We start from the raw sequence: 16,157 nt of genomic DNA, 5'->3' as shown, positions 1-16,157 counted from the left end.
GATGCCTACTTCAGGATGTGTCAAGGAGCATCATGTAACAGGAGGCCAGGCCCTGTGGAGGATGATGGATATGAGGCTTCTTGCAGGGAGCGCGTTCGGGGACTAATATCCCGCCCGCCCAGCGTAGACCTCAGAGTATTTGTCCAGGGGATTGCAGAATTGCTGAAGGCCACTATCTGTTATATACCTCCCATTTTCCTTCTTTCCAAATAGAAATGTTTGTTGGAGTTTTCTCTTCCTTATTTCATCTTCATAAATTGGGTGTGTGTGGGGTAGATAACTTGTCTTTTTATTATGTGAGTCTCCAGAACAAGAAGAGGCACATCCAGGACCAGTTTAGTCGCTGTGTATCACCTCCTTTCATGGACTGAATTGTGTCCCCTCAAATCAAATACTGAAGGCTTAACCTCCAAGGAGACGACACTTGGAGACAGGAACTTTAAGGAGGAAATTAGGGTTAAGTGAGGCCATAACGTGAGGTCCTAAGCCGAAAAGATAGGTTTCAGGGGAAACCAACCTTGCCGATCTTGGACTCCCAGCCTCCAGGACTGCGTGAAATAAACTTCTGTTGTTTAAGTCCTGCAGTCTTTGGAATTTGTTACACCAGCCTGAGGAGACTAATACACCTCTGGATGAAAGGACGAACATACATTACCCAGAGGTGCTGGATCAATGACTGGGGAGGGAATAAGTGAATTTTGTTTAAAGGAAGAAAACTGAGCTGACTCTCCACTAGAGAGGTGGATTGCGGTGGATTCTGGTTATCATTAGTACTCTTCAGCTGTTAACGTTATATTTCCATGACGCCTTGAAGAGCGGCATGGTTACGTGGCTCCCTTGGCCAATGAGATGTGAGCAGAAGTGATAGGTGTTTGTCTAGGCGGAATCCTTTAAGAGCTAATGCACCATTTGTCATCTCCCCTCCCCTCTGCCACAGCATTTGTGATGTTGCAGATGGTAGAGCGTCTGTCAACCGGTGTCCCTGAATGCAGATTACACGGAGCAGTCCCAGCCAATCTATGGAGCAGGGTGAGAAATAATGTTTATAGCCATTGAGATTTTGGGGGGTGTTTTGAAATGTGGCATAACCTAGTCTACCTCAATGGAGCTAATCCATAATATGGGTTGGGAAAATTTCCAAAATTCTTATAGAAAATTTGATTGTGTAATACGATTAAATCAAGATATTGGAGCTTGTCCTTCATTAGATAAAGAAGTAAAGCTGGTATCGGAAGATACCCATCAGTCACTACACTGTCCTTTGTCTTCAAAGGTGATGCTATTGAACCACTGTCGGAAGAACATGTTTTAAGTTAATTTGTCAGCAGTTGTAATGGATTCTCTTAAAACTCTTCACTCTTCTCCACTCAGCTGCCTCTAGGAAGGCAAGGGTTATGTGTAATCATCAGTCGGAGCCAGGTGGGGCCTCAAACCCACCACGTCAGTTCCATTCACTCTGTGCTGCAATAAGTGCGCACGAACAGTTGACAGCAGCAAGGCAGAGTCACCAGGGAATCTCCAGGTCATAGTTTAGCTTAAACATGAACCACAAACCAGGAACAAGGAATGGCCACCACAGATTAAAGACATTTGTATGATCAAGGCATAGTGACCTGAGAAACAACTGTTGTATACCTTCATGAATAATGAGTTTGCAAGAAAGTTTCACCATGTGCAATGCCAATAACTCATCGATAAAATTCTAAGGATGTAGGCTGGTGCGTTGTTATAATAGGGAGTTAAGAGAAGCTGAAAACATTCTATGGAGTAGAATGCATGGTTGTCTGTTGTGTGGTTTGTTGTTTATTCTCTTAACAGTGCTTCAGAAAGCAGAGGATCTCAAGGGTGTGTGTGTGTGTGTGTGTGTGTGTGTGTGTGTGTGTGTGTGAGAGAGAGAGAGAGAGAGAGAGAGAGAGAGAAAGAGAAAGGGAGGAATCTTGAAGAGTAAACTTTTGGGAAAGACTGCATATGAGGGAGAAGGTAGAATTTTAGTCTTCAATCAAACCATCGTCCCTGTCTTCCAGAAACTATCTTCTGCCACATTTGCTCAAGCAGTCATTCCATGCAGTGTGTTCCCTCCTCACAACTATTTGCCTGAGGGGCCTCTTGACCCAAAGTGGGCCCTTCCCTGGGCTTTTTGACCAAGAGCCTAGAGTCGCTCTAGTGACAGAAGTCATAAGAGATGAAGCTGACAGAGTGGAATTGCTGGCAGAGTGGTCTTGCCTCTCTAGAAGGCCTGTGGTGAGAGAGGGGAGAATAAAGCAGGTTGTAGAGAGGATGGCTGGAGACCAAGCCTGTCAGGGTTCCAGGGCCTGGCTTCATCTTGTCCTGTCCTTGACTAGCACAAGACAACCCAGTGTCCTTATGTATTAGTTTCCTATGGCTGCTGTAACAAATTCCCACAACCTAGGTGGGCTTAAAGTAACAGAAATGTATTCTTTCAAAGTTCTGGAGGCCAGAAGACCAAGATCAAGGTGTTGGCATGGCTGGCTCCCTTCAAGGGCTCTGAGGGAGGGAAACTGTCCAGAGCCCTCTGCTTGCTCCTGGGGATGGGTGGCTGTTCCTGGCATTCCCTGATGTGGAGATGTGGCACTCCAATCTGTGCCTCTGCTGTTACACGCATGCTCTCCATCTCTCTGCATTGTCTTCTCTCTGTGTGTCTGTCTCTATGTCTCTTCTCCTCTTTTTGTAAGGACACCAGTCATACTGGATGAGGGCCACTGTAATGACCTCATCTTAACTTGATCACACCTTCCAAGACCCTATTTCCAAATAATGTCACATTTATAGGTGCTGGGGTTAAAACTTGAACACATCTTCTGCAGAGGACATAATTCAAACCATAACACCTTGTATGTATCTTTTCCCTTAAGCTTCCTGGAAATGACCTCTGTCTCTTGCAGTTTCACTTGGATTTGCGGGGAGGGCACCTGAGGCAGAACTTGAGGCCCTGAAGACAGAGTGGGTGTGAGGGAAGGAGCACTGAAGAGAGCTGTACAAGTATCCATCGGTGTTGGGAGGGGATACTGGATTAGGAGCTGAACTAATAGAATGACTCAAAGGCGAGGTGTGTGAGGCTGCATAGACTCTTGGCTCAGGAGAGGACAGCCAGGGCAAGAGCCGTTGGGACTCTTGCCTTTGGAAGACAGAAATCCAGCTCAAAACTGCTTAAGTAAAAAAAAAGAAAGGGGTGGCTTCCCTGATGGCGCAGTGGTTTAGAATCTGCCTGCTAATGCAGGGACACGGGTTCGGGCCCTGGTCTGGGAGGATCCCACATGCCGTGGAGCAACTAGGCCCGTGAGCCACAACTACTGAGCCTGCGCATCTGGAGCCTGTGCTCTGCAACAAGAGAGGCCACGATAGTGAGAGGCCCGTGCACCGCGATGAAGAGTGGCCCCCGCTCGCCGCAACTAGAGAAAGCCCTCGCACAGAAATGAAGACCCAACAAGCCAAAAATAAATAAATAAATTAATTAAAAAAAAAAGGGAGGTGGAATTACTGACACATGTAACTGGGAAGAGAGGAGATGTTATATATAAAGCAGAATAAAGTATAACTGTTGCTCTTTTACGTGGAAATATCAAAAAGAGCCAGGAAATATCTTGTTATTATGTCTAAAAATTAATAATACCAATAATAATATTTAAAAAATGAGTACCCAGCTGTATTTGAATACATTATTGAATGGCCAATTTTTAAACTAAATATGACTCTACGACAATTACTTAAACTATACGTAACATTCTTTCTTTTTTCTAAAGAAAGAAGAAGGCTTTTTACTGAAATAGATAGAAAAGGTTTCCTGGAGGAGTTAAAATACCAGCTATATTTGTCTGATGAATTACATTAATTTTTAAAAATTTTTAAAACTTTTTATTTTATATTGGGGTATAGTTGATTAACAATGCTGTGATAGTTTCAGGTGTCCAGCAGAGTGATTCTGTTATATAAATACATGTATCTATTCTTTTTCAAATTCTTTTCCCGTTTAGGTTGTTACATAATATTGAGCAGAGCTCCCTGTGCTATACAGTAGGTCCTTGTTGGTTGTCCATTTTAAATACAGCAGTGTGTATATGTCAACCCAAACTCCCTAACTATCCCTTCTCCCCACCCTTCCCCCCTGGTAACCATAAGTTCCTTCTCTAAGTCTGTGAGTCTGTTTCTGTTTCGTAAGTAAGTTCATTTGTATCATTTCTTTTTAGATTCCAAGTTGAAGCAATATCATATTTCTCTTTCCCTGACTTCACTCAGTATGACAATCTCTAGGTTCATGATATATATATATATATATATATATATTTTTTTTTTTTGCGTTACACAGGCCTCTCACTGCTGTGGCCTCTCCCGTTGCAGAGCACAGGCTCCGGACGTGCAAGCTCAGCGGCCATGGCTCACGGGCCCAGCTGCTCCGCGGCATGTGGGATCCTCCCGGACCGGGACACGAACCGCGTCTCCTGCATCGGCAGGTGGACTCTCAACCACTGCGCCACCAGGGAAGCCCGGTTCATGATATTTTTAATCATCCGCCATTGATATACTTTTAAGTCGTTTACAACCTTTTGCTATTAGAAATAATGAAGTTTTTTGTGCATATACATGATTTCATACAGGTGCGAGTATACCTGTAGAATACATTCCCCAAGGATAAATGTGTCAGACAGGGGTCAGTCAGGAAAACAGAAGCCAGTCCATGTAGTTCTGGTGTTAAAGATTTGAATAAAGGCAGTGAGGGCTTACACATCCTTGTCAGATCCAGGTCAGCAAAGGTTAGGGAAGATGCAAACGGCAATCTCAGGTCGAAGCCTCTGAGTCGGGGGTCCTTAGAAGCTCACTGCGAAATTGCTGTAGCTCCAGGAAGCTCTCACCAAGGACCTCACTGTGCAGTGCAAGGTCGTGGCTCTCAAGAGCTTACCAGGAGCAAGCATCAGACTCCCGGCTTCCATGCCTGGCTCTACCTCTATATGCAAAACAGTGGTGGCTCCTCTCCTGTTTCTCATCTGCAAGGGCTTCTTATTGGAGGACTAACTCAGAACAAACCTGCGACCGGCTTCTGGGGAATATAGCTCCTCCCTTTTCTTTTCTGATTCAGAGACTTTAGAAGGGGTGGGTAGTGATGAAGGGTTGACAGCAGACAATCCAGTGCAAGCAATGTGTAGAGAAGTGCTGGGTTGATGGGTATGTAAACTTTAAATTTCAATTGATACTTCCTAATTGCTGCTCAGAGAGGCTGTACCAGTTTACATCTCCAGCCAAGAGTGTAAAAGAGTATTTATAAGAATGCCTCTTTCCTTACACTCTTGTCTACACAATGAATTATAAAAAATTTTTAACTTTGCAAAACCAGTAATGGAAAATAATATTCTATTGTAGTTTCTAATTTGTATTTTTAAATGATGAGACTGAGTGTTTTTCAGTTTTAAAAGCCATTCCCCCCCAACCCCTCCGTGACTAGTCTGTTCATGTCCTTTGTCCATTTTTATATGATGTTGCTGCACTTTTTCTTATTGATTTATAGGAGCCCTTTGTCATAGTGCTACAAACATATACCAGTTCTGGTCTTTTTTTTGCCATGCATAAAATTTTAATGCTCTTTATTCAGATTTGAAAAATCTTCTATTTATAGCTTTTGGATTTTGTATCATACATGAAAGTCCTTCCCTACTTTGAGAACATCAGGGAATTTGCCCTTAGTTTCTTCAACAATATTTATGGATTTTTAAAAATTTAAATGTTTGACCCATTTGTGATTTATTTTGATATGATGAGTGTCATAGGGATCCAACTTGATACTTTCCACATGAATCAAAGGAAAGCAGAGAGTTCTAGATTAAACTGTATTCCTTCTAGAGGTTATAAATTGCAGACATTCCACCTGTAGGCTCGAGCAACCCCAGGTCAGGTTGAGCAGGCAGAGGACGGGGAAAGACTTCGGGCTGGGACAAAGCTGGAGGCAGACGTGAGCTCGGCACGTTCACAGCTGGGAATGAGACTAGCCTAGGATGGGCTGGTGATGTGACGCGGAAGAGAGAAGATGGGTCCACCTGGAGGGAGCCATGCTACGGATGCGCCTGAGTATCAGGCCAAGGTGATAAGGAACAGAGCTGTGAGTAGAGAGCTGCAGTCACCGCATTTTGGGAAGTCTGGCCTGGCTGAGGATTGGTGGGAGGGAGGGCAGATGACACAGCAGGGGAACCTGAGTGGATGTGCTGTCCCAGCCCCACGCTGAGCCCACTCAGGGCTCATTCCCCAGGGCTGGGTGGGCGGCTGAGGCAGAGGAACTGCCTACAGACAAGGGGCAAGTTTCAAACCAGGACTCTCAGGGGCATCCCTGGAGTCAGATCGGAGGGTCCCCAGGAGGCCTGGAGACCTGGGGTTCTGCTTCTGCTCCTGACTCAACCCCAGAGAGCTTCACATCAGACCAAGCGTCCTTGTGGGATCCATGGCTCAATAATGAGACTTAATAGATATGGTGAGGAGTTTGCACTGTGCCAGGGTGTAGGTGAGCTCTATACCTACCATCTCATTTAATCCTCACCTGCTACCATCCCCATTTTATAGATTGGGAAACTGAGGCTTAACTCACTCAAAGTCACAGGGATTGAAAATGGTGGCACTGGTCCTGAGAAGAGTCTCTCTGACTCCAGAACCGAGCTCTTAATTGCTCTGAAGTTACCTCTGTGACTCAGGGTCAGCAAAACTTTTCTCTGCTCTTGGTTATGAGCAAAGGGCAAAGATTCATATACATATATAAACTCTTCCATTGTAATTAAAAATGTACTTACACATTGGGATGTACAAGAATGTAATTCTGAATTGTTGACATACCTTCTAGTGTGATCAGGTAGATACCTACATAGAGTTTAAGAACTTCATTGGAGAAGACATCCCCTTCTTCCCAAATTACTTGTCCCAGCTTCTCACAGATGCCTGGTGTTCCTCAGAGGGAGACAAGGGCTTTCCTGAGAGATAAGGTTTAAACTAAAGGCTGGGCTGCTGTCTGTTCCTCTGTGCCCTTCACATTCTCTGCAGGGCACCTGAAGCAGAGATTTAATTATTTTTTTCTAGAATAAGGGAGGAGAAAAGGTGGCTTTTAAAGTAATGTTTATCCTTCACATTCACTCGCTATTTTTGTGTAATTATTTGATAAGAAAACCAAAGTTATAGGATTGACCATGTTGCTGTGAAAGGGAGGGAACAAACAGTCTCTAAGCACTTTCTCAGCAGGCTGTGACTCTCCCTTTCACTAGCAGTGGGCATCCTGTAGTCCAGAAATCACGGCTGCCTACAGGGGCACCACCACCCGGGCTGTTGTACAGCGTCACCTGCTTAGAAGGGCTCTGTGTTTTGTTTAATGCACCATGGTCGCTGTCTTAAAATTCTTAATAGTTTTTGCACAAGGGACCTTGCATTTTCTTTTTGCACTGGGTCCTGCAAATTAGGTACACGTTCCTGCCTGAAATAACATGGTTAGGGACACTTGTAGAAACTTGGGATAGAATACTTTATTGACCTCCAGTGACGTCCTGCATCTTAAGGGTAGGTGATAAAATGTGGGAGCCCCAGGTGCAAGGAGCAAATTTGGTAAGGTTTTATGTAGGATGCCACCCGGCATCTTTCTACAGGCACCTCTGCAACCTTTCTGCCCTCTTCCTTGCTGTAACAATCCACAACCCACAATTAAAGCAGCAGAACTGTTGTTGAGAGAAATGGGAGAACTAAGCTTGCAACTAGGACCTTTGCTCCAAACTCTCAGTTGTTTATCCTCCAAGAATTCTGTGAGCCTGTCTGCCTGGGGCTCTTCGTACCTTGTAATATATAGTACCTGTCCATTAATACTGAGAGAATTTCCAGGTGAATCCTGTTTCGCCTGACAGCCTGGCACCAAAGAGAGCACTTAGGGGAGTGGGTTTTGAATCTGGTTCATGTTAAATCATTTGCAGAAGTCCAGGAGATAAGACATAAACTTGTGCTTGTTGAAGCAGAGATGCCTCAACTGCTGCATCTCCTTCTTCATACCTACCTTCCCTCTTACCTCTAGAGTGCTATAGAGAAACGTTTACAAACTCCTGGCCTAGATCCATGTATGGTCCTACCAATGTTTGTCAAAAATCTAAACTTACTTCAATCTGAAGCATTCCAGCTCAGAACACAAAAATTACAAGAAGAATGAAAAATTCTCTATGGTAAAAATGTATTGCCAAATATTAAAATAGTTCAAGGGCACTGTTCAGCTGAACAAAGGAAATGGAGAGAAGAGTCCAGAGCAGGCTCACTCTGTCCTTGGACATTGCAGTTAGACACCCACTATAGATTCCTCAGTTCTTCTTGAGTATCTGCTTTTTCAATCTTGTCATTGTATTGCTTCATTCAGTTCTCCTAACAACCCCAGAAAGCAGGGTACTGGGGTAGGTTGATCATGTGAATGGGCCCAATGCATGGCTCTACCCCCAGCCCCCTAGCTTTTAAACTCCCCCAACTCTGAAGCTGGGCTTGGCCATGTGACTTGATTTGACCAATGGGATGTAGAAAATGTGAGACTGTTTTGCTTGCTCTATCAGTCAGGGTTCTCCAGAGAGACAGAACCAATAGGGTCTATATATATGTATATTAAGAAATTCCACAGTCTGCCTCTGCAAACTGGAAAACCAGGAAAGCTGATGGTGTAATTCAGTCTGAGTCCGAAAACCCAAGCACCAGGAGAGCCATTGTCCAAGGGCAGGAGAAGACTGATGTCTCAGCTCAAGCAGAGAGAGTGAATTCACCTTTCCTCCACCTTTTCGTTTCATTCAGGATCTCAGTGGCTTGGGTGAACCCCTCCCGCCGTGGCCAGGGCGATCTTTACTCTGTCTACTGATTCAAATGCTACTCTGTTCTGGAGATACCCTCACAGACACATCAGAAATAATGTTTTCCTGGCTCTCTGGGCATCCCTTAGCCCAGTCAGGTCGATACATAAAACCAAGCATAACAGGCTATAATGAAATTTGCAGTCCTCTCCCCATCCTTCCCCACTGCCGTCAGCAAACACTTTCCACACCTTTTCGTTGTTTTCTCATGTATTTCCCTCCATAACTCTAAGTATGATGCTTTTACTGCTATTTGTTGACTTTTAGTTTTAGATTACAGTTTTATTAGTGTTGAATTTATATTATGAAAAATCAGGATTTAGCTGTGTTTCATGATTACGTAACCCTCACACAAAGATATTTCCCTTTCTCAGATCTCCCCTTAAAAGTCTGAACAAATATTGTGTGTGTGTGTGTGTGTGTGTGTGTGTGTGTGTGTGTAATTCCCTTTTCTCCACATTCAGGGGTGGGTGGGTTTATATATCTAGTGTTTTTGTTATTTTATCTGTGTAAATCTTGCTTACAAATGAGACAAATTATATCTTAGTGATTATATTTCATTTCCTGTGCATTTTTTCTGGTTCCTTCTATTGGGAATTGTTTTCTTCTTCGCCCCATCCTGTCTTTCTTCATATCTCTTTCTGACATTATCTTTTCACATTCTCAACCAGTTTTTTTTCCCAACAAACCTCTCAGATAACTTCTCAGATATTTGTTTGGGTAAGCTACTGAGATTTTATGTTTTTTCCCCCAGCTTTATTGAGTTACAATTGACATATCACATTGTGTAAGTTTAAGGTGCACAATATGATGATTTGATACACTTATATGTTGCAGAATGATTCCCACAAGAGGGTTCATTAATACCTCTATCACCTCACATAATTGCCATTTGTTTTGGTGGTGAGAATGTTTAAGATCTCCTTTCTTATCAAATTTCAAGTATATAATATCAACTGTAGTTGACTATAGTCATCATGCTGTACATTAGGTCCCCAGAACTTACTCATCTTATAACTGGAAGTTTGTACCCTTTGATCAACACCTCCTCATTTCTCTCACCCCACCCCCTGGCAACCACCATTCTACTCTCTGTGTTTGTGAGTTCTGCTTTTTTTTTAGATTCCACATATGAGATCATACAGTATTTGTCTTTCTCTGTCTGACTTATTTCATTTCTCATAATGCCCTCAAGGTCCATCCATCCACCCATCCATTAATTTTGTAGCAAAAGGCGGATTTTTTTTCTTTTCTTTTAGCGGATGAATAACATTCCATTGTGTGTGTATATATCTGTCTCACATCTTCTTTATTCATCCATAGATGGACACTTAGGTTGTTTCTGTATCTTGGCTATTGTGAATAATGCTGCAATGAACATGGGGGTGCAGATATCCTATCCCATGAAAATACTGATTTAGGGGATTCCCTGCAGTCCAGTGGTTAGGACTTGGCGCTTTCACTGCTGGGGCCCGGGTTTGATCCCTGATCGGGGAACTGGGATCCGGCAAGCTGCATGGCATGGCCAAAAAAAAAAAAAAAAAGATATTGATTTCATTTTCTATGTATATACACTGAGAAGTCGGATTGCTGGATCATATGGTAGTTCTATTTTTTAAAATATTTATTTATCTATTATTGCGGCTCGTGGGCTCCTTAGTTGTGGCATGCACACTCTTAGTTGCGGCATGCATATGGGATCTAGCTCCCTGACCAGGGATCAAACCCGGGCACCCTGCATTGGGAGCACGGAGTCTTAACCACTGAGCCACCAGGGAAGTCTTGGTAGTTCTATTTTTAATTGAGGAAGCTCCATAATGTTTTACATAATGGCTGTACCAACTTACAGTACTACTGTAAGTTGGTACACAAGGGTGCACAAGGGTTCCCATTTCCTCCACACCCTTGCCAACACTCTTCTAGGAGTCTTACAGTTTCAGTTTTATGTTTCAATCTTTAATCCAGTTTGAGTTAATTTTTGTGAGTGGTGAAAGATAGGGGTCCGGTTTCACTCTTCTGCATGAGATTATCCAGTTTTCCCTATACCATTTATTGGAGAGACTATCCTTTCCTCACTGAGTGTTCTTGGCTCGCTTGTCAAGTATTAGTTGACTGTATATGTACAGGTTTATTTCTGGGCTCTTGATTCTGTTCCAAATATGTGTGTATTTTTATGCCACCATCATACTGTTTTGATTACTATGGCTTTGTAATGAAGTTTGAAATTAGGAAGTGTGAAGCCTCCAGCTTTGTTCTTCTTTTTCAAGATTGCTTTGGCTATTTGGGGTCTTTCATGGTTCCATATGAACTTTAGGATTGCTTTTTCTATTTCTGTGAAAAATATCATTGGCATTTTGATAGGGATTGCATTGAATCTGTAGATTGCTTTGGGTAGTATGGCTATTTTAACAATATTAATTATTCCAATCCATGAACACAGGATATCTTTCTATTTATTTGTGTCTCCTTCAATTTCTTTCATTAAAGTCTTGTAGTTTTCAGTGTACACCTTCTTGGCTAAGTTTATTCCTAATGGTTTTATTGTTTTTGATGTTATTATAAATAATATTGTTTTGTTGATTCTTTTTCAGATATTTTGTTGTTAGTATATAGAAATGCAACGGATTACTGATTTGTTGATTTTGTATCCTGTGACTTTACTGAATTTATTTATTAATCCTAATAGTTTTTTGGTGGTCTTTAGGATTATCTATATATAAGATCATATCATCCATTGATCTATATTTCTGTTTTTGTGCCAGTACCATACTGTCTTGATTACTGTAGCTTTGTAGTATAGTCTGAAGTCAGGAAGCCTGATTCCTCCAGCTCCATTTTTCGTTCTCAAGATTGCTTTGGCTATTCGGGGTCTTTTGTGTTTCCATACAAATTGTGAAATTTTTTGTTCTAGTTCTGTGAAAAATGCCAGTGGTAGTTTGATAGGGATTGCATGTAAGGCCAGAAACTATCAAACTCTTAGAGGAAAACATAGGCAGAACACTCTATGACATAAATCACAGCAAGGTCCTTTTTGACCCACCTCCTAGAGAAATGGAAATAAAAACAAAAGTAAACAAATGGGACCTAATGAAACTTAAAAGCTTTTGCGCAGCAAAGGAAACCATAAAGAAGACCAAAAGACAACCCTCAGAATGGGAGAAAATATTTGCAAATGAAGCAACTGACAAAGGATTAATCTCCAAAATTTATAAGCAGCTGATGCAGCTTAATAACAAAAAAACAAACAACCCAATCCAAAAATGGGCAGAAGACCTAAACAGACATTTCTCCAAAGAAGATATACAGAGTGCCAACAAACACATGAAAGGATGCTCAACATCACTAATCATTAGAGAAATGCAAATCAAATCTACAATGAGATATCATCTCACACCAGTCAGAATGGCCATCATCAAAAAATCTAGAAACAATAAATGCTGGAGAGGGTGTGGAGAAAAGGGAACCCTCTTACACTGTTGGTGGGAATGTAAATTGATACAGCCACTGTGGAGAACAGTATGGAGGTTCCTTAAAAAGCTACAAACGGAACTACCATATGACCCAGCAATCCCACTACTGGGCATATACCCTGAGAAAACCATAATTCAAAAAGAGTCATGTACCAAAATGTTCATTGCAGCTCTATTTACAATAGCCCAGAGTTGGAAACAACCTAAGTGTCCATCATCAGATGAATGGATAAAGAAGATGTGGCACATATATACAATGGAATATTACTCAGCCATAAAAAGAGACGAAATTGAGCTATTTGTAATGAGGTGGATAGACCTAGAGTCTGTCATACAGAGTGAAGTAAGTCAGAAAGAGAGAGACAAATACCGTATGCTAACACATATATATGGAATTTAAGAAAAAAAATGTCATGAAAAACCTAGGGGTGAAACAGGAATAAAGACACAGACTTACTAGAGAATGGACTTGAGGCTATGGGGAGGGGGAAGGGTAAACGGTGACAAAGCGATAAAGAGGCATGGACATATATACACTACCAAACGTAAGGTAGATAGCTAGTGGGAAGCAGCCGCATAGCACAGGGAGATCAGCTCGGTGCTTTGTGACCGCCTGGAGGGGTGGGATAGGGAGGGTGGGAGGGAGGGAGACGCAAGCGGGAAGAGATATGGGAACATATGTATATATATAACTGATTCATTTTGTTGTGAAGCTGAAACTAACATACCATTGTAAAGCAATTATACTCCAATAAAGATGTTTAAAAAAAAAAAAAGATCATATCATCCGAAAATAGAGACAATTTTACTTTTTCTTTCCCGATTTGGATGTATTTTATTTCTTTTTTCTTGCCTAATTGTCAGTCTTGAGATTTTGTGGTTATTTTTCCATGCAGGAAATAGCAATAGCTGAATGATAAAGAGGCTTTCCTCATATGTCTAGAGATCCTTGGCTGATGGCTCACTTTTAAGAATGGAGCACTGAAGACGGGCCCAAGACCCTGTGTGTGTAGATGGGGCTTGTGGATTATATAGTGACTGTGAGGGGACATAGATGTTTGATGGGGAGACTCCAAATGTAGTGTCTGCACATCTTGCTATTGTGCCACACTTTTCCTGGGATGTCCTTGTTGCATGACTGGAGTTTATACATCTTACTTCCAGCAATCTGGTGGACATCTTCCTAGCATATCTTCATATGGCAGAGAGAGAGTGCAAAAGCTCTTGTGTCTCTTCTTATAAGGATGCTAATCCCATTCATGAGGGCTCCACCCTCAGGATTAAATCATCTACCAAAGGCCCCACCTCCTAATACCATCGCTTGGGGGTTAGGATTTCAACATATGAATTTTGGGGGGACACAAACATTCAGTCCATAACACATCATGAGATAAAGTGTGGATATTGCTGAACCCACAGAGCACTGATGCTGGCTTACCTCTCGTACTTGTCAGTAAGAACTTTCCTGATCTCCTTGCCTCCTGCTTCCTGCCTGACCTGGAGGGGTCAGAGCTGGATCTAGCAAACAGGAGCAGAAACATAAGCTAAGGAAGAGAGAAGAGGCAGCTCCCCTCCTAACTGCAAAAGCCTGACCTGGGGAAGGAAAGAAATATGAACTTAGAATCAAGGTTTGAAGTTTGAATGCTTCTGTGGGACTGGATATTTAAAGTGTGGAATCGAACTTTTGTTTCGTGATTTAGGTCTTTTTAAAGTTTTAAATTTAACAGTGACCAGAAAATTCATGGGGATGAGTTTTTATCCAGAAATAGAAGAACTTGTCCATTAGCAGTTTTAAAGGGAAAGTGAGTCGAAAGTGGATGTTAATAAGTTTCAGTTGCTTTATGATTATATCCCAGACTTTGGAAAGTTCATCTTCATGATGACATTCATCTGAGAATCTTTTATTTTGCCCTTCCTCTTGAGAGGATGAAATTCTAGACTATTATTTTTGTCATTACCTCAATGATATTATTCCATTGTCTTCCAACATCTAACGTTGTTGAAGAGAAGTCTGTGTCACTGTAATTGCCGTTTGTGTTTCTGACCGTCTTGTAAAGGAGGAACTGGCAGCCTTTGTTCTGGACTATCTTTTTAAGGATGTTTGTAGAACAAACAGCCCCGGAAGGTGGAGATGATGTCTCCTTCTGGAACAAGGGGTAGGCTTGCTTAGAGCCTTGGGAGCTGAGAGAGCCTCTCCTCAGGGTCTTCAGCTCTTCTTAGTGCGTTGAGATTTTTTTCCTGTTTGTTGTGGGAGATGTTTTGAGCCCAGCTTTGCCTTTTTTTTTTTTCTTGGAGCATAGTGAGTACTATTTAGACAGGAGGTTTACCAGTTGTAGATAAATAATCACTTTAATGAAGTTTTCTGGAGTATTTAATCACGTTTCACGGTAATGTAATTAATCCTGGAGTTGCATTTGTTGCCATAGCAGTTTACTATTGATAATTCCATTTAACAACATTGATTTTAATTTTTGCAGATATTGTCTATATTTTTCCTCAACGTTTATTTCAGAGTACTTACTCTATTTTTTAAAAAACGTAACTCATCTAGCCTTCCTTATTATACACTCTCTTGGGACTTTCAGATCAGTGGTATTACTACTCCTAGGATTTTACACTGATTCCAGTCCCATCTGATGCTCTGCACACTTCCCATTTCCCCCGCTCGTGCTAGATATGTTACATTTCCCATTTTATGACTTTTCACTTCTTCAAACTGCCCTTTATTGCTTGAAGTTCCACATTGTAATTTGAAAAGTAGAACACTAAAATATCTATTTCTGAATGATTTGCTAACTACTGGGCTGTAATTGTATTCAAAATTCATAGTTCAGTTGAAACTTTATTTTATTCAACTTGAGAGGTATTTTTGTAGCTGATTATTCTTGCTTATGGCTTTACCTAGAGCTTTTATTTCACGGTTACATTTTGTACCATGTTAAATATTTTTCCATCTATTTTCACAAAGCTAGATAAAAATGTTAACAAAGGCATAAAAGTCATACGTTAAACCAGGAATAGTATTGGAATCAGAAATGATATACTGTGTCACCTTACTTTTATTGTTTTCTGAGATTTATTGCTGTGGAGAAGATTCAACCCAAGAGTAGGATGGCTAATACAGTTATACCAAATTTTCAAACCTCTAAAATTATGACGCTAAAACTTTCATATGCTGACTGGAAATGAAAAGGAAAATATGTTCAGATAAATGTCCTGAGGTAGAAAAATAAATACCAACCATACAGATGAAACAAGTCTTGCTTGTTATCTGTGTTAGATTGGCTGCTCTCCTGCTGAGAGCTGTTTCATCATTTGAGTCTTCCTTCAGTGATTTCCCACAGTACACTGTCAGCCAAGGGGAGTCAGGAAACTATGTGTAGGATGGCAGAGAATCACTGCAGTTCTGCCCCTTCCCCATAACTGAAAGGCAGCAGCTCCTGACCTGGGATGCCTGGAGTCTCCGGGGTTCCCTGGGCTGGCTTTGTGGACAGGGTGCAGGGCATGGGTTATGTGTGTATTTATGGGAAGTGGGTCTACATCTTTCATCACATTCTTAAAGGGGTCCATGATCTTCCAAATGCCAAGAACGGAGTGTAACAACTTCTCTCTTTTACCGAAGACTATTTTAGAAATTATTTTGGCTATTACAAAAGGGCTAATGGGTATTAAGCACATTATTAATAATAATGTATATGATTATGTGCAATAACTGACCTGAGCACTCAGTTAAAATATTATTATGGGTAATTGCAAATGTACAAAAGTAGGGAAAGCATTAAAATGATTCTCCATGTGCATATCACACAGCTCCAATCATTATCAACATTTTGCTAAT

The 16,157-nt window shown here is 41.5% G+C and overlaps 1 protein-coding gene across 2 annotated transcripts in view; it reads left to right on the top strand.

The window, feature by feature from the left end:
• The window catches only part of ATPSCKMT (ATP synthase c subunit lysine N-methyltransferase), an 83,561-nt gene that overhangs the window by 47,297 nt on the left and 20,107 nt on the right, over positions 1-16,157 (top strand). Inside the window, exon 11 of one of the 2 annotated variants that reach the window (XR_012330616.1) lies at positions 4,325-9,404. The exons of the other annotated variant lie outside the window; for it this stretch is intronic. The gene's annotated coding sequence lies outside the window, so the exon portion shown is untranslated. Of the gene's footprint in view, positions 1-4,324; positions 9,405-16,157 lie in introns of those variants that run through there. 2 annotated transcript variants of the gene reach the window in all.

This window comes from Tursiops truncatus, chromosome 3, assembly GCF_011762595.2.
Source record: "Tursiops truncatus isolate mTurTru1 chromosome 3, mTurTru1.mat.Y, whole genome shotgun sequence".
Lineage (NCBI taxonomy): Eukaryota > Metazoa > Chordata > Mammalia > Artiodactyla > Delphinidae > Tursiops > Tursiops truncatus.
This window is presented reverse-complemented; position numbering and strand designations above follow the sequence as displayed.